Raw genomic sequence first — 20562 nt, 5'->3', positions numbered from 1 at the left:
GATACGTGATGTTGCTAGCAATGGCAACGCTTGCGACATACTTTATTTTCTTACACATATTCTTTGTGTGTGTGTGTGTGTGTGTGTGTGTGTGTGTGTGTGTGTGTGTGTGTGTGTGTTCTGAAGGAATGATGGTCAAAGATCATATTTACAGACATTGTAATACAGGGAACAGCTTAGGAGTTTCTTTGCATGTCCACGATCATTCTCGGCCTCTGTCCGATGCCAAAATTACAAAAAAAAAAAAAAAACTTGATTTTTCCGTCTCTGTCGTCTCAACAGCTTCCTGTTTACACAATAATAAAAAAAATAATCTTCAAAAAAATAATCCTGTGTTAAATTCTAGATGACCATCCCCCCACCCCCCACCCAACCCTGTCTCTCGATACATTAATGAAAGACGATTCCTTTCTTTCGATACAGTAATAGAATATGAAACCCTCCCCCCTCTCTCTCGATACAGTAATACAAGACGACCCCCTTTCTCGATACAGTAAATTAAAAGACGACCTCCTCTCTCGATACAGTAATACAATATGACTCCCTCTCTCCATACAGTAATACAAGACGACCCCCTTTCTCGTTACAGTAATACAGAAGACCCCCTGTCTCGATACTGTAATACAAGATGACCGCCTCTCTCGATATAGTAATACTAGAAGACCCCCTGTCTCGATACAGCAATCAAGACGACCCCCTTTCTCCATACAGTAATACAAGACGACCCCCTTTCTCGATACAGTAAAACAAGATGACCCCCTATCTCGATACAGTAATACTAGACGACCCCCTCTCTCGATTCAATAATACAAATGGACCCCTTCTCTCGATACAGTAATACAAGAGCTAAGTTCGCTATACGACTTGATGAAGCAAAACGGATTCGAATACCATTCACTGGCGGATGGGAGTAGCTGTAGCAGAGGACACACAAGCTTAGGAGTTGGGAATCATGGTCTCGAAACGTGTTTCGAAGTCGATAAGTTCGAAACAAGTGTGTCAAGAATAAGATTCCAAGTTTCTGCCATGTGTTTTGCCTACGTTACCGAGAGCTTTCTGGAACTGACTTATTTCTATACTGTAGTCGACATGGCAAGGGCAGAGGGCATGCACGAGTCATGACCGCTTCGCATGAGAGGTGTAGTTTAACATGCACAAGGATGAAGAATGCAGGCAGGATTTCTTCAAACTCCTCGAGTATTTGTAGGTATGAGTCTTAAAGGTGGACAGGTTAGAGGAGGAGGGAAGGACGTGAGAGGTGGAGGGGAGGGGGGGGGGATTGAAATCCTTCCCTCCTGTATTATCCCTTTCCAAGAGTAGGAATAATAGCAGGAGCCAAGGCAATATTTTACCTTGAAGGCCGAGTTCTTAGCGCTATCTTAGCGTTAGGGCGAGACACACAAGCAATATATATATATATATATATATATATATATATATATATATATATATATATATATATATATATATACGTCCCTGGGATAGGGGAAAAAGAATACTTACCACGTATTCCCTGCGTGTCGTAGAAGGCGACTAAAAGGGGAGGGAGCGGGTGGCTGGATATCCTCCCCTCTCGTTTTTTTCAATTTTCCAAAAGAAGGAACAGAGAAGGGGGCCAGGTGAGGATATTCCCTCAAAGGCCCAGTCCTCTGTTCTTAACGCAACCTCGCTAACGCGGGAAATGGCGAATAGTTTAAAAGAAAAAGAAAAATGTTTATATATTTGTATGTAATTAGCTTCATGCTATTGTCATATAACGAACATTGCTCGCGTGAGTGTACCCAGCATTGCAGACTCCGGTGTGACTTTGATAACGTAATCATTGTATGAGGAAGGAGGCAGGAGAGGCAAGGACTTGAAATGTGAAGTTTTTGGAACTTTGAAATGACAATACTGGTAATTATCATTGACATACACGCAGATTTCTGAACTATGACTTAAATACATCAGCAAAATTTATTTTGACCATTGTACCTTTGGGGATAAAGTACACACACACACACACACACACACACACACACACACACATACATACATACATACATACATACATACATACATACATACCTACATACATACATACATACATACATACATACATACATACATACACACACACACACACACACACACACACACACATACATACATACATACATACATACATACACACACACACACACACACACACACACACACACACACACACACACACACACACACACACATACACAAAATACATGTCTGATATAAAGTATGAAGAAAGCTCTGTAATTGTTATCGCGTAATACGCCCCACTGCCCATTTTCTCTCCCTTTTATGCTTTCCTATAAAAAACGAGCTTTGTGTTGCCACCAGCAAGGATATTAGTGACTTTTTACCCTGTTCCCTCACACCTTCATCCGTCTCATCCGGCTTGTAGGTCGAGGCGTCGCGATGAAATAAATAAGTTCCAGCCACCTCGCTCCCGTATTTTTAAAATACGGTGTTTGAGGGAAAATGTTAAACAAAAAAAAAATATTCACACTTCATCGTGGGAGTGATAATTGGCCAATAGTCTCTCTAAGTTATATACAGAAAGGTTTAAAACAGACGCTTATTATCCAGGACAAGTTGAAATTATTCTTACAAGATTAAATGGTGGTATTTTTTATCATCATATTCTTCGTTGTTCTCGATTTTGAGATATCTCATTTCTTGATCACACTCGGCAAAGCACACGATATTCCTTTTTTTTCCACGTGCATAAGTTAAGGAGCAGATAACTCACGTAGGAACACGTGATTCTGGGATACGCTTCAAACCACATGGGAAATAAAACGCTAAGATTACCGAGAGCTTTCGAGTCAACTCACATCTTCAGCAGGGATACAGAGATACGTGTGTGTGTGTGTGTGTATATCCCTGACGTTACATAAGAGTCAGAAAGTTTCGCAGACCACACACACCACCAAGATGCAAGCCAAGTGGTCTGGTCTTAAAGTTATGAATCGAAGGGAAATCCTCGGATCTTCGTGGTTCAATTTTCCCTACAGCGACCAGCGTTCGTTAAGGTTTGAACAACCTAAAGTATACTGTTTTTACATAAAGTATACTGATTTACATAGATGTAAATAGACAGAGGTATACTGATTTACACATGTAAACAGAGAGGTATACTGATTTACACATGTAAACAGACAAAGGTATACTGATTTACACATGTAAACAGACAGAGGTAAACTGATTTACACAAATGTAAACAGAGGTATACATGTTATTTTTTTGCCACTACACAAAGAGAAGTCTACTGACGTTGATGTCCACACAGGCATGCAAGGAGGTATACTGTCACTGTTGGCCTTAAACAGACATAAACAGAGCGAGGTACAGTGCCGTTGATGTCCATGCTGGCAAAAACAGACGGAGGTTTTCTGCCACTGATGTCCATAGAAACATACACATAGGTACACGGCCTTTGCTGTCCATGCAGACAAAGACAGCCACAGGTGTAATCACTTTCCAAACACGACTACATACTCAGACAAAGGTATGATCGCTTTGTAAGGACATTTAAGCGAAGAAGTGTAAGTCTTTTCCACACATAGGCACAGACACAAACAAGCCGATATACGCATACATCTTCGTTGTTTACCGTACGCACAAACGAAGGGCCTGGAGAGGTGCGTATAGGGTGTACATAGGAGGCTGGATGTCATGGATACTTAGGCCTGCGGGTTGCAGTCTCCAGCAGCCTGACTGATCAAAGGGGCGCCACGATAGCTTGGTCCCAGACCCAGCTATGATGGGGAGCAGAAGGCCTCCGACACCGTCACCAGTTATGCGTGAGTTGAGTCCCCCAGGCGGAGGTGTAGGAGGTAGACGACCTCCCAAACCGTTGTTAGGTATATTCAAAGTAAGGTAAGGTCCCAGACCGAAGTGTGGGGGAAGTAGACTTCTACAACCATCGTCAGTTATACGTAAAATAGGGGAAGGTCCCATACCAAGCTGTGAGGGTAGAAGGTCCCATACCAAGCTGTGAGGGTAGAAGGTCCCAGACCAAGCTGTGAGGGTAGAAGGTCCCATACCAAGCTGTGAGGGTAGAAGGTCCCAGACCAAGCTGTGAGGGGTAGAAGACCGCCGAAACCATCGTCATGTATACGTAAGGTGAGGTCCCATCCTAAGCTGTGAAGGGTAGAAGGTCCCATCCCAAGCTGTGAAGGGTAGAAGGTCCCATCCTAAGCTGTGAGGGTAGAAGTTTCCGTGAAACCAACGTCAGGTATATTTAAGGTACAGCAGACAGTCAGTTGTTTTTCTTAGTATCGGCGTGCATATAATGCCTGTTCATCATACACAGACTGAGACATATGACATCTCACGTGGTGGTTTGGCCCGGGAGGTTATACTGGGTCGCCAGTCTCCCACGGGAGCAGTGGTGGTGGTGGTGTGGCGGTGGTGGGGGGCCAGGAACTGCCCGCGGCAAGACTGCATCCTCTCCTCCCTCACTTCCTGCCTTCCCCTCCCACGCCCCTGAGTCAAGACCTATCATAACTGAGCATCCTTATCGCCTTCATTACCCACCATCATCACTGTCAGTCTTTCTCACTGTTTACATCACTATCCCCGCCACTGCCACTATCACTATTACCGTCTCCATCATCATCACAATCATCATTACAAGCGCTCCCACAACCTTGTGGACTCACCATCATCATTACAGGCGGATCCAGAACCTACAATACCTAACCCCGTTCCAACACGACCTTGACACCCACACAGCCGTCCAACATCATCATCACACTTGCACGCTGATGTCCCTCTTCTCCTCCACAGCTCTTTTCCTCTACTCATTTCTCAGTGCCATCGTCACCTTACCTGCCCACCACCTCCTCCTCCTCCCCGACGACGTGATAACCTCAGCAGTGGAAGTATTGAGGCGGAAACTTGATAAGTCTGTGAAGTATACCTGCTGAGGCGAAGCAGACTGGCTCTGCCGGTTGGATTGCTTGGCTGCAAGCCCTCCCCGGCCCGCAGACCCCGCTGACGGACGTATTGCATCTCTCACACACACACACGCACACATACAACCACAGTCTGTCCACCTCGCTTATGGAATAATAATTTGGGAGACACTCGGGTAGTGCTGTAAGGTGGTCTTTATACCCGATGTCACTTGAAGATTTCGGGAATAAATCAACGAAAATGGACTTCCTACCTACAACGGACGAGACTTGGATGACACTACAGATCTCACAGCTCTTACCTAAGCTTCCGTAGATTAATACTCATACATTGATCGATCCGAGGAACTACCTTCCCCAATAAATAAGCAGGATTTTGACCCCTAGCGATAGTGGGTCGTCAGTCCAGCCAACGGAGCCAGCCTGTATGCTATACGATCCAAGTCTTCTCCCGTACCTCTAACCTGATTACTCTCTCTCTCTCTCTCTCTCTCTCTCTCTCTCTCTCTCTCTCTCTCTCCCTTTTTACCACGGATGTATTTTCCCTAATTAGTGTTTCGAGTAAAGGGAACGAGGCCAATCAATGTCAGTTACCTCCGCATGGCTGATCATTGCCCGGGCCTGATTAACCGGGCCCATCAGAGTGACGGCAGTCAAAGGCAAACTGATGGAAGCAGCTAGACTCGGAAAATGCTTTGGCACTCCCCACTGGGGATGAAGCCAGGAGGTCTGGGTTGTCTGCGTGTGTGTGTGAGGGCCAGGACGGACTGTACACACTGCTGGCACGGCTCGCCCAGTGCCACTTTACTGCCCCCTCCGAGGCAACCAGCCTTTTGTTGGCGTCTGTAAACACACTGGACTGTGAGGCAGTCCGGTGCCTCCACACGAAGCAAAGTGGTCGTTATTCCCTACACAGACGACAGACTTGATGGTCTCATACTGATTACTGGGTACAAATAATGCTACACGCGTTTCGATGAAGGTTACGAAGAGGGACGGGAGCTGGGAATGGCTAGGTATCCTCCCTCTCCTCTTGTATCATCCCATTTTACAGGAGACAACAGGTGCCGAGTTGGGACACGTACTTCAGGTTCTCGCTCTGTTACTGACACTTCCTCGCTGAGGACAGACGAAAAAGGAATAATTTGATAGCCAATAAGGTTGTTAAGTGCTCAAAAAAAAAATAGGATAAATACGTATGAAATGTAAATGAGTTAGTTTCCTTTCCCACAGAGGCAGGGCTGGCAAAATCGAAGAGATTTGCTCGCTACGTCCAAATGGGACAAGGGTCATGGGCCGAATAAAGAGACAGCCTCATTAATTGGTCATGGGTTACAACACCAGAGCACAGCACTTGCCATATATCATACTGATGATGTGTTTATGGTACAATACACTCGATATATCTGGCATCTTTACGATATAACACTCGCGATATACTGAGGTTATACCTACGATATAATTCTCGCGATATACTGAGGTTATACCTACGATATAATACTCGCGATATACTGAGGTTGTACCTACGATATAACACTTGCGATATACTGAGGTTATACCTACGATATAATACTCGCGATATACTGAGGTTATACCTACGATATAATACTCGCGATATACTGAGGTTATACTTACGATATAACACTCGCGATATACTGAGGTTCTACCTACGATATAATTCTCGCGATATACTGAGGTTATACCTACGATATAATACTCGCGATACACTGAGGTTATACTTACGATAGAAGACTCGGGATATAATGTATGATCCTACACTAACAGTATTACACTCGCGATATACTGAGGTTATACTTACGATTTAAGACTCATGATACATATCTGACCCTACACTTACGGTATTACACTCGCGATAAATTTACGATATAACATTCGCGATATAACATGTTGGTCCTTTGCTTGCAGTATTACACTTGCGATATAATACGCCGATACTGTATGATCTATACGAGCGACATGCCACACTGATATAATGCTCATGGCATAAGACTCCCGACATCGCTTCTACAATGCTATACCTAGTAACGACTGCAGTGACATCGCATTAACGGAAGTAACAGTTACTAGGAAATAACAGTCTTGTAACATGTGAGATACAGTCTGCAAACAGTCTCTGCAAAACTGATGCATTGGTATAGTACTTACAATATGACACACGTGTGAAGACATTAAGTGACTGCATACCCCATACTGACGCTATATATATATATATATATATATATATATATATATATATATATATATATATATATATATATATATATATATATATTTTTTTTTTTTTTTCATTTTTTATTTTTTTATTATTACCCTTAATCGCTGTCTCCCGCGTTAGCGAGGTAGCGCAAGGAAACAGACGAGGAATGGCCCAACACACACACACACACACACACACACACACACATATATATATATATATATATATATATATATATATATATATATATATATATATATATATATACTCAAAGTAACATATTAATACAACACAGTATACAACTGTTATAAAAGATAACGCTAAAGAATTATACAAAAAGACTTAATAACACGATCATATATTGATATAAGGTTCAGTGTGAGCAAACATCATACTCATAATACAAACGCCTGACATAATTTGTGATATGATTAGCTGGTATAACCAATAGCATGATATAATGGTATACTGCAATGTATTCACAATACACAACAAAGTTATGTAGATTATATAACTAACACACACTCTACCATACTGACGCGTTTGAATCCAGTTATAATAAATATATTCCCAGAATATGTTCATTATGTAATATACTCAGGATTTAGTGGACTATTATAAATATATGACGCGATATATTGTGCCATAATTTCTTTGAGATTTACAACACCAAGTGAAATACTGCTCCCTGACACCACAGTTAAGCATTTACAATAACATGACTGCAGCATACGGAATATATAAATATACGGACGATATAGCACTGTGAACGATATAGTAAAGATAAACAATATATTTGTGACGTTATGGTATAGCCATGACAAAACAGGAACAGTATAGTATGACCATCATATAACTGAGACAGTATAGTACCTAACATATAATATAGTGACAGTCTGGTACAATGATAATTATAATATAGTGACTATACTAAAACCATAACAATATAGTGGCAGTATGGTACAACCATGATATATAACAGTATGGTACAACCATATCACATAGTGGCACTATGGTACAACCATGATATATAACAGTATGGTACAACCATATCACATAGTGGCACTATGGTACAACTATGATATATGACAGTATGGTACAACCATATCACAAAGTGGCACTATGGTACAACCATGATACAACAGTAAGGTACAGCTGTGATATAACTCGGACAGTATGATACAGCTGTTATATAACTGGGACAGTATGTTACAACTATGATATAACGGGACAGTATTGCATAGCTATAATAGGTCTGTTACAACCATGATATAAGAGGGACACTATGGTACAACCATGAGATATCATGGACAGTATGGTACAACCTATGAGATATCATGGACAGTATGGTACAACCATGAGATATCATGGACAGTATGCTACAACCATGAGATATCATGGACAGTATGGTACAACCATGAGATATCATGGACAGTATGGTACAACCACGTTATAAAAGTCAAGGTATGGTATAACCAAGCCATAGGACAGAGATCACGTTACAACCCTGATATCACAGCCACAGTATGGTACAACCCTAATAGAAGTCACAGTATGGTCACAGTATGGTACAACCCTGATATTACAGCCACAGTATGGTACAGCCATAACAATCACAGTATGGTACAACCCTGATATTACAGCCACAGTATGGTACAACCATAACATAACAATCACAGTATGGTACAACCCTGATATTACAGCCACAGTATGGTACAACCATAACATAACAATCACAGTATGGTACAACCCTGATATTACAGCCACAGTATGGTACAGCCATAACAATCACAGTATGGTACAACCATAATATAACAATGGTACAACCATGAGATAAAAACTGAAATATGATGATGAAGGAAGTATGGAAAACAGTCACGGTAGAACACAGCAACACTTTCATACTCACAAAACGGCAACAACTGTCGAACACAAGCTTGATATAACAGAGTAGCGATCTAGCACACATACTCGGTACAACTGATAACAGCCCAGCACACCATGCAAAACAGGTGATAACAGCCCAGCACACCATGCAAAACAGGTGATAACATAGCCCGATACCTGATACAAAACAGGAGATAACATAGCCCATTACACGATACAAAACAGGAGATAACATAGCCCATTACATGATACAAAATAGGTGATAACATAGCCCATTACATGATACAAAACAGGAGATAACATAGCCCATTACATGATACAAAATAGGTGATAACATAGCCCATTACACGATACAAAACAGGAGATAACATAGCCCATTACATGATACAAAATAGGTGATAACATAGCCCATTACACGATACAAAACAGGAGATAACATAGCCCATTACATGATACAAAATAGGTGATAACATAGCCCATTACATGATACAAAACAGGTGATAACATAGCCCATTACATGATACAAAACAGGTGATAGTATAGCCCATTACATGATACAAAACAGGTGATAACATAGCCCATTACATGATACAAAACAGGTGATAACATAGCCCATTACATGATACGAAACAGGAGATAACATAGCCCAATACACGATACAAAACAGGAGATAACATAGCCCATAACATGATACGAAACAGGTGATAGCATAGCCCATTACATGATACAAAACAGGTGATAACATAGCCCATTACATGATACAAAACAGGTGATAACATAGCCTAATACATGATACAAAACAGGAGATAACATAGCCCATTACATGATACGAAACAGGTGATAGCATAGCCCATTACATGATACAAAACAGGTGATAGTATAGCCCATTACATGATACAAAACAGGTGATAACATAGCCCATTACATGATACGAAACAGGAGATAACATAGCCCATTACATGATACGAAACAGGAGATAACATAGCCCATTACATGATACAAAACAGGTGATAACATAGCCCATTACATGATACAAAACAGGAGATAACATAGCCCATTACATGATACGAAACAGGAGATAACATAGCCCATTACATGATACAAAAAGATGATAACATAACTCAATACACGATACAAAACAGGTGATAACATAGCCCATTACATGATACGAAACAGGTGATAACATAGCCCATTACATGATACAAAAAGATGATAACATAACTCAATACAAGATACAAAACAGGTGATAACATAGCCCATTACTCTATGCAAAATAATGATAACATAACCCACGAACACAGACAGTTTAATGGAATGGTATGTAACTCTAATTATTTACCACAGTTACGGGATAAGGTTGAGAATACAGCACATATACAATATAATTTTGCGACTGTGTAAAATACACAAAGTAAAACAGTGATATGATAGCACTACAGAGCTATAGAGCAGTGACAACACAGCACACACACTCACGATATATTACAGTATTATGGCACTGCGCCATATGTCACTGTGACGAATTCGATCGTAGTGATAATAGCACAGAGTAATAAAATGGCACGCGTCGCCCAGAACAAATAACCCCGTTGCAAAAATTCGAACCTTCAACCTGGGTTTGCGAGAGCAGAGGGTTGCAAAGGTCTGCAGCAAGAACACACGGGTCACTTTGAAGGAAAGCGATGAAAGGTAACTGGATGTACTTACGCTATAATAATCTATAATAATCTCCGGATGTATAGCATAATATAGAACTCTAATCTTGGACGATATTGATGATGCCAAACACGATAACCCTTGCAAATTGTTGGTTGATGAAAAAAAAAAAAAATTACGATCATAAAATACTCAACTCTACAAGACACGATACGGCCCTGGTTGGTAAACCCACCTACTGCGCTGAAGGCAAGAACTGTTTCCACAAAAACGTTATCTGATATGATTTGTTTTACAAAAGAATCTATCTTATTATCTATTTACACACACACACACACACACACACACACACACACACCACACACACACACACACACACACACACACACATATATATATATATATATATATATATATATATATATATATATATTATATATATTATATATATTATATATATATATATATATATATATATATATATATATATATATATATATATATTATCCCTGGGGATAGGGGAGAAAGAATACTTCCCACGTATTCCCTGCGTGTCGTAGAAGGCGACTAAAAGGGAAGGGAGCGGGGGGCTGGAAATCCTCCCCTCTCGTTTTTTTTTTTTTTTTTTTTTTTTTTTTTTTTTCCAAAAGAAGGAACAGAGAAGGGGGCCAGGTGAGGATATTCCCTCAAAGGCCCAGTCCTCTGTTCTTAGCGCTACCTCGCTAATGCGGGAAATGACGAATAGTATGAAATATATATATATATATATATATATATATATATATATATATATATATATATATATATATATCCTATGAGTCCACGGGGAAAATGAAACACGAAAAGTTCCCAAGTTCACTTTCTTGTAATAATCACATCATCAGGGGAGACACAAGAGAGAAATATAAGTCAGTTGATATACATCGAAGAGACGAAGCTAGGACGCCATTTGGTAAACAAAATTGTGATCCTCTCCAACATATATATATATATATATATATATATATATATATATATATATATATATATATATATATATATATATATATATATATATATAATGATACCTCTTCGAAGTAGCTCAACCACAACATTACGGTCACAGAACATTTAGAGTTTCACGTCACTGGTTGTGTCAGGGCCCGTAAGAGTGGAGAGGTCTTTGTATTTTCCACTGATTTATGGATACAAAAATATGGTAATGCGCGATATATATAAAAACTAATCGCAAGCCGTCATAAAATCGCAATATCTTTCGTTGTTACTCGACTGGGAAGAAAGACCAGGTAATGCATAATAAGCGAGCTGGGTTGTAACAATGGTTGGGTTAGGGCAGGAAGAACGTCACATAATACCGAGAATCGGGGATTTAGGTGCGTCACACGACACCCTGAACAGGTGAGGTAGTCCGTCGCAGCACCTTCACATACGGGAGAAGGCACGTCTTAGAACACCTATACAAGACATGAGACACGTCACAACACCCAGGGAGAAGACACGTCATATAACATTCAGACTAAGGGAGAATGTACGTCACAACACTCAAACTAAAGGAGAAAATACATCATATAACACCTAAATATGAGAGAAACCACGTCACAAACCCCAGACTAAGGGAGAAGGTGCCTCATACAGCACACAATCTAAAGGAGACACTAAGTAAGGGAGAAGGCACGTCACACCCTAAGTGAGAAGACGCATGTTGTGTACAACGCTTAAATCAAGGGAAAAGGCACGTCACATAACACCCAGACTAAGGGTGGAAGCACAGCACGTCAGAATACTGACACCAAGGGAGGAGACACGTCACAAAACACCGAGACTAAAGGAGGCGGCACGTCATACAACACCAAGACTAAGGGAGAGGCACGTCATACATAGACCAAGGGAGGAGGCACGTCACACATCATCCACACGTAGGGTGGAGGCACGTCACACATTATCCACACTAAGGGTGGAGGCACGTCACACAATATCCACACTAAGGATGGAAGCGTCACAAAACATCTACACTAAAGGTGGAAACACGTCATACATCATCCACACTAGGGGTGGATGCACGTCACACAACATCCATACTACGGGTGGAGGCACGTCACACAACATCCACACTAAGGAAGGGCACGTCACAAAACACCGAGACTAAGGTGACGAGGCACGTCACACAGCACTCGTATCCCTTCCATGTTTCTTTAGCAATAACGATCGTTTCCTCTTCTAACGGCCCCCTCCACCTCCGACTCACAATACGGGGAGGAACTTGTATCGGAAGACCCATAACACGAGGACTCCTTGAATAAAACACAAGCCAGTCAATGACGCACGCTTGACACGCGAGGTAATCTATGCTGCACTCCAGGCAGGCAGGCAAGAGGAACAGTAAGAGGGATAGGGGAAGGGGGGTTAGTTATGGGAGAGGGAGGGAACCACTGGAAGTAGGGGGAAGGAAGAGGGACTTGGCGCACCGAGGGACAAGGGAGGGAACGGGCGGGCCTTGGATAGTTTATGGGACAAAATTATGCACTAGTCTACGATTGATGGTGGGGTCTAATTTCTCTTGACTGAGTTATATGGACCAATAACTATTGTACTTGTTGAAGTTGTCATGTTCTCGTAAGGTGTTTTGTCTACATTTTCAGTATATATATATATATATATATATATATATATATATATATATATATATATATATATATATATTATAATAATATTATTGTTACCGAGGTCCCATTTTCCAGGGGCTTTTGCACTTTCAAAGAAGGGACAGGATGGACTCCTTTGAACCAAGAAGTTCTTTGACGAGATGTACTCTATTTCGTCAACTGACGATGATAGCCACGCCAGAGTGACTTTTCACTCGGAGTTTAGCCTCGAGCAGACAGTATATATATATATATATATATATATATATATATATATATATATATATATATATATATATATATATATATATATAATCATTGAACAAATATATGTCATTTCTAATTTCAGTGTATTAACATGTAATTGAATCCAGAGGTCTACTCCCCCGCAAAGATATATATATATATATATATATATATATATATATATATATATATATATATATATATATATATATATATATATACGTTCTGTTGTTTTTTGCCTTGGTCAAGAAGGATGACGACTATTTCAGATACGTTCCCAGATAAGATTCCCTATACTCTCAAGAATAATTCCCCTGCATATATAGCTTTCACTCCTCATCGCAGAACCATAATTTTTGTCCATAATTTTTTTCGGAACCCATTATATTTTTTTCTGTTTACAAAGCTAAGGAAATAATTTGCATCTGCATTTGACTAAAAAATTTTGAATTACGAAAGACTACTTTCACGTAATCGAATCGGAGTTCGATGTGTCTTATCGTCGGCCTTCCTTCTTGAAGCCGACTCGTTCAAATAAATTATAAAATATAACAGAAAGGTTATCCAAATTTCGTTTTAGAAATAATCGTACTGTTTAGCTTATCACTGTACTTCATTACTTGCCTCTCTAACTCAGGACTGGGGAAATACCACTTGCATATGGCAAAGGGCTGCTATTACATTACGTATGAAAACATAACTCCAAAACACGAAGTATATGTCGTCGGCAAAAGCATTAAGTCCATCATGGAAACTTGTCGTTAACATTTCCTAATGCTTTAGAGTGGAGAAATGATTTGCATCTCATGCTGCATTGTGTGATCTGTCAAGGAATCCAAACACATCACTTTCATCAAAAGATATTATTTTTCTACAGAAATCATGTACATAATAGTATAAACTGACCTGTTAAATCGTTGATATATAGCTTGTCACTGCACACTATTTAAGACAAATTAATCTCGTTTCTAACTTTAGTTCTCATTTCATTTATAAGCTGTCATAAGCTTTTCCAAGCTGGAGCACAAACTTCTCAAGATATACGAGAAGTACACCTTTCCTTCTAACACACAGATGCGAACTGACACGAAACATCCCAACCCTACGAATAGTCCCTTGTGTCTGCTTGGGATGTGCTGCCGGTGCGGAGGAGAACTTGTCGTACCGCGTGGCTCATCAGAGTTTCCAATTCATTCATAAAATTTACCAGAAAACATTGTTCTGATGGCACTAGTGATATATGATTCATGGTGATACAACAAGAATACGTTGTATGCAGTTATACACATGCATATTGATATTGCACACTGTTATTTGCTAGAATATGCAATCATTGCACGCATATGTTCTTCCGATTCGGTTTTGTTGCATGATATTGGTGTTTACGTTACTAACGGATAAACCATATGTACGTGTGGTTGTCACTACGTCGATCGTCGTGATATGACAGCTCTCTTGACAAGGGCAGTCTGTTCCATTGAATCCACGAATCGTAAAGGTGGAGCTCGCACTGCGTGTAGTGCTGCTGAAGCGCGCGCGCTCACACACACACACACACACACACACACACACACACACACACATATATACATACATACACACAGACGTACACGCATGCATGTATCCACGCCTGTGCATACACACAGGCTCAATGGGAAATTACTTTAGCACCATCCCGGAAGCCTTCCCGTCGCTTCTTGCCTGAGAGATCGGTAAGATTACACGCAGCTGACGTGCCTTGAATCACTACCCCACATTGAAGCTAATGCAGAGCCGAGACGTGGCCTTCTGCAGCAGAAATAATACCTCTACAAGGCCCTCCATAACAGAGTAATTCATGAGAAGTACGGCTCGATAAGACATCATAATGCCCTAACAAGCTACTACACCCTCTGCAACAATGCAACATCAGTCACTAGTATGGGAAACTGAAAGTTGAGTGATTTTTTCCTCCTAAACTACCCCACTGCCTTGTAAGTTTCCCAGACTTTCTCGACAATAGGGGGAATACGAGACCTCTGTGGCTCTCTCCTTCAAGGACCTCGCCAGAGCTTCGGGAGCAGAGATAACTACGTCCACCGGTCTCAACGGCGAGAGAACCTCTCCTGACGACATCGCTCTCCAGGATAGCCAGACCTGGATGACCTCCAAGCCCCTTCACCATCAACCATCGTGATTATGGACGTTAATTCGCCTTGAGGCCCAGTCCCTTGACCTCTATGCACCTTGTATCCTCCTCCTCTGGGCCGCCGCCCATAGGAACGAACACGCACAGCAGACGCGTCGCTCTTGCAGTGGAAATTAGAAAATCAAAATCAACCTCGTCTCGCTCTTGTTGTCAGATTAATTTCCATCACCCCCTTCAAGTTGTTCGGGCACACTAAGTCTCTCTCTCTCTCTCGCTGCTGGACGAATGATTAAGTTGGACGGAACACGTCACCGCCATCAAGTCGTGCAGCCGCTGCTTCAATATTCTTCGCCGACTTTAGACACTTTGGACCCCCTACATCTAAACTCGAAGACCATCCACACAACTTTAATTCTTCCCTAACTCACGTAGGTCTGTGCCTGTACCTCTCCCTGCCTGCTCCTCCTTCTTATCCACCACACAATAGGGGCTGCTAGAAAAGGTGCAAAAGAATGGCAATTATGCAATTATCTACCGTTCCTCTTATACTACCTACCAGATTGCGTTTAGTGTACTTGATTCTCCACACTCCCGACGAACCAGCACTCGAACCTCATCCGACAGTTCGAGAGAAGTTTACTGCACCACCACACGAAATCCTTCGTCCCCGAGTTGCGTATCTACCCCGCGGACGTATTGAGCCAAACGAGTTGGTGAAGACCGCTGCAAGAGCAGCCCATTTCAACCATGGTGAACAGACAACAGTTATCAGATTGCAAATTAATTTTCACGTTAGTATACAAAGGGACAAAGGATTCCAAACAGCAACAGACCATTGGGTCCTTTCGAGGCCGTTTGTGATAGCGGAAGATATCAGAAACTCACATGTTAGTGTGGTAAATGTTAGAACGTAAATAGATAACTCAGAGAGAAATACCTAAAGATTATCAGTGTGGCTAAGGAGGCACAAATAATGTAAGTCGTGGACTTGAAATAGTCATCACGTCTGTTCTTTAATGTATCTGTAGTTCTTTCACCAACTCTGTAAAACTCAAATCGTTGCATAAGTTAACGATACGAGTTTGTATTCATTACTGTGAGTGAAATCAGACGAATTAAGTTTTGATTTGGTAGATGAAGATTATCAAAGCCTTTGATGATTTTGAATGCTTGTATAACATCACCACTTAACCTTTTTCTTTCCTAAGCTGAATAGATTCAAGTCGTTTAATCTACTCTCGTAAGATTTGTGTCTTAGCAACGTTACGCTGCTCTCTCCATTTTCTTTTAGGTAGGGAGAGCAAAACTGAACACGATATTCACGATGGAGACGAATCAGTGAATTGTAAAGAGAGTAAGGATGATTCCCCTGGACTTAAAGTTCGAAGGTCCTACCACTGTACTTCAGAATTTTGTTCGCTCTTTTCACTACCTTCTGTGCACTGCTTACATGTTTGTTAGAGCACCGGAAATTATTTTACACCCAAGCCTTTTACCTCATCGACCTTTTTCAGTTCAACAAAATTCATACTGTCAATCGCTTTTTCTTTTTGTTACCGGTATTTAAAACTTTGCACTTGTCGATGAAATCAATTTTCCCTCTCTCTCTCTCTCTCTCTCTCTCTCTCTCTCTCTCTCTCTCTCTCTCTCTCTCTCTCTCTCTCTCTCTCTCTCTCTCTATATATATATATATAAAGGCTGTCTCTTTCCCGTACACCAAACCCTTTTTAATGGCCCCACTATTTGTGTTGTATGTGTTTACATATTTTCAGTCTTTAGTTGTAGTTTATTGAATAATCTGTTTATTAATATCATTATTATTATTATAGTTATTATTATTATTATTATTATTATTATTATTATCATTATTATTATTATTATTATTATTATTGTTGTTATTATTATCATATTATTATTATTATCATTATTGTTATTATTATCATTATGATTATCATTATTATTATTGTTATTATTATTATTATTATTATCATCATTATTATTGTTATTATCATCATTATTATCATTATTATCATTATTACTTAAATAAAACCAAATACACTACCCGCACACACACACACACACACACACACACACACACACACACACACACACACGCACACACACGCTCACCCTCACAAATGCACACAAATAAAAATTTACTGTTGCCACCCCAATCTTCCATGACCTGTGCACACATGAGCTGACGCCCAGCACACACTAATAGCCAACGCCCTTCCGTGGTTATGGTCACACCCCAGCCATTATTATACACCTTAGGCTGGGCCACACATTCTGAGGGCTCCGCAACACGCATACAAATGGCTATACAGGTCTCACAAAATCTTTTGCACATAGATTTTTATTCCTCCTAACCTGAACGCACTATGTTGATCTCTGAACATTCAAGAACGCATACAGGTTTCAAGGTGTACGTGTTATGTGTCGGACGCAACAAGGTAATTATACACATAGGTAATTATACACGTATACAAAGTTAAGAGACGGGGCAACACTAGTGTAAAATTCTCTCCTTGTACACACATGATTAGGAATCACACACACACACACACACACACACACAGCTCGTCAAGAGGGCATAAAAGGAGACAAGTTATATAAAAAAGTGGAAGTATTACCTGCTAAAATGAGTAGGAGAGTTGTAGTTAAATGAAGAGTAACCTCTAGATAGAGCCGGTATACATAAAGACTGTATGATAAAGCAAGTGTACGGGGTACGTCCCTCCCCTCTGCTGCACAAATAGGGGCATAGGGAAATGTCGCGTGATCCCTCATGCGTCACGAATAGGTAAACAGGTCGTATCCCATGCGTTACAAATAGGTAAGGAGGTAATTACATGGGTGGATTCCCATATGTCAACCTTCCCACACCTCCCTACGTAGCTGCACGTGCTTCCCCTCTCCCCTCCACCTGCCCACACATCTTCATTCCCACACATGGGTACCCTCCTACTTGCCATGGAGTGAGTGGGTGAAGGAGCCCTCCACCTGCCCACACATCTTCATTCCCACACATGGGTACCCTCTACTTGCCATGGAGTGGGTGGGTGTAGGAGCCCTCCACCAGCCCACACATCTTCATTCCCACACATGGGTACCCTCTACTTGCCATGGAGTGAGTGGGTGAAGGAACCCTCCACCTGCCCACACATCTTCATTCCCACACATGGGTACCCTCTACTTGCCATGGAGTGAGTGGGTGAAGGAGCCCTCCACCTGCCCACACATCTTCATTCCCACACATGGGTACCCTCCTACTTGCCATGGAGTGAGTGGGTGAAGGAACCCTCCACCTGCCCACACATCTTCATTCCCACTCATGGGTACCTCCTACTTGCCATGGAGTGAGTGGGTGAAGGAGCCCTCCACCTGCCCACACATCTTCATTCCCACACATGGGTACCCTCTACTTGCCATGGAGTGAGTGGGTGAAGGAACCCTCCACCAGCCCACACATCTTCATTCCCACACATGGGTACCCTCCTACTTGCCATGGAGTGGGTGGGTGTAGGAGCCCTCCACCTGCCCACACATCTTCATTCCCACACATGGGTACCTCCTACTTGCCATGGAGTGAGTGGGTGAAGGAGCCCTCCACCTGCCCACACATCTTCATTCCCACACATGGGTACCTCCTACTTGCCATGGAGTGAGTGGGTGAAGGAACTCTCCACCTGCCCACACATCTTCATTCCCACACATGGGTACCTCCTACTTGCCATGGAGTGAGTGGGTGAAGGAGCCCTCCACCTGCCCACACATCTTCATTCCCATACATGGGTACCTCCTACTTGCCATGGAGTGAGTGGGTGAAGGAGCCCTCCACCTGCCCACACATCTTCATTCCCACACATGGGTACCTCCTACTTGCCATGGAGTGAGTGGGTGAAGGAACTCTCCACCTGCCCACACATCTTCATTCCCACACATGGGTACCCTCTACTTGCCATGGAGTGGGTGGGTGTAGGAGCACACTGACACAGACCTCCCATTCCACGTCTCTTCCAGCATACGTGGAGCTCTGGGTTGCCAGGTTGTCGGCACGCTGGAAACGGTTGAAGTGTGTGTGGATAACTGCCAAAAAATCAGGATTACAGATTACATTTAGAGAAGTTATAATGGGACAAGTTTTGATTACACGTGCGAAAAGAGCAGTAGTGATACCATTATTAATCTCTTGAATGTGTAAAGTTAGAAATGTCATTAGTTACGTGATTTATCTAATATCACGTTCGTCCGACATTACGTAGGTACAGTATTAGTCGAGCCAATTTCACTGAAGAATATTCAAGGTGCGATTAACTCGTCCAAATGGAATAGTAAGAGGTTCGTATGTTTCAATCTTGATGAATATTAAATCATTCTCAACACTGAGTGAAATGAATTCGATGATTCTATCGGTGTCACTCATTTCCGATGTTAAGTGATACAGTTATCTGAAGCCTTAGTACCAAAAGCTTTCAAAAAGCAGGAAAAGATATGGGAATTAATTGCTGAAATCAGACGAATTCAATCACTCGACTGATCCATCTCTTGGAGTCAGTTGAAATTCCATTAGTGATTCCTAGAAAGGCATTGCATCAGAAATAATATCCAGACACTTAGTTGGAAGTTTCAAAATATATTGTACAACAGAACTCAAAAACTTGGAAGATTATAAAAGTAATGATTAATGAATGTATGGATGACAATGTGATTGCATGGAAAATTTACTCATTTGAGAAAAATCATTCAATTCTTTGATGCTGTGTTTTTTCGTCTTCGTGTAGGCACAGATTTTCCATGAGTACTTCTGTGATGTCTTCGTTTATACAAATTTGTGACCTG

At 41.3% G+C, this 20562-nt stretch overlaps 1 protein-coding gene across 1 annotated transcript in view; it reads right to left on the bottom strand.

Moving 5' to 3' along the window:
- Nucleotides 1-14672, bottom strand: part of LOC139756434 (uncharacterized) — a 35951-nt gene extending 21279 nt beyond the window's left edge. The window contains exon 1 of the mRNA XM_071675873.1: nt 14496-14672. The gene's annotated coding sequence lies outside the window, so the exon portion shown is untranslated. The remainder of the gene's footprint in view (nt 1-14495) is intronic.
- Between the last annotated feature and the right edge of the window lie 5890 nt (nt 14673-20562).

The sequence above is a fragment of the Panulirus ornatus genome, chromosome 21 (assembly GCF_036320965.1).
Source record: "Panulirus ornatus isolate Po-2019 chromosome 21, ASM3632096v1, whole genome shotgun sequence".
Taxonomy (NCBI): domain Eukaryota; kingdom Metazoa; phylum Arthropoda; class Malacostraca; order Decapoda; family Palinuridae; genus Panulirus; species Panulirus ornatus.
The sequence above is the reverse complement of the archived record's forward strand: the minus strand, read 5'-3'. Positions and strand labels throughout refer to the sequence as shown.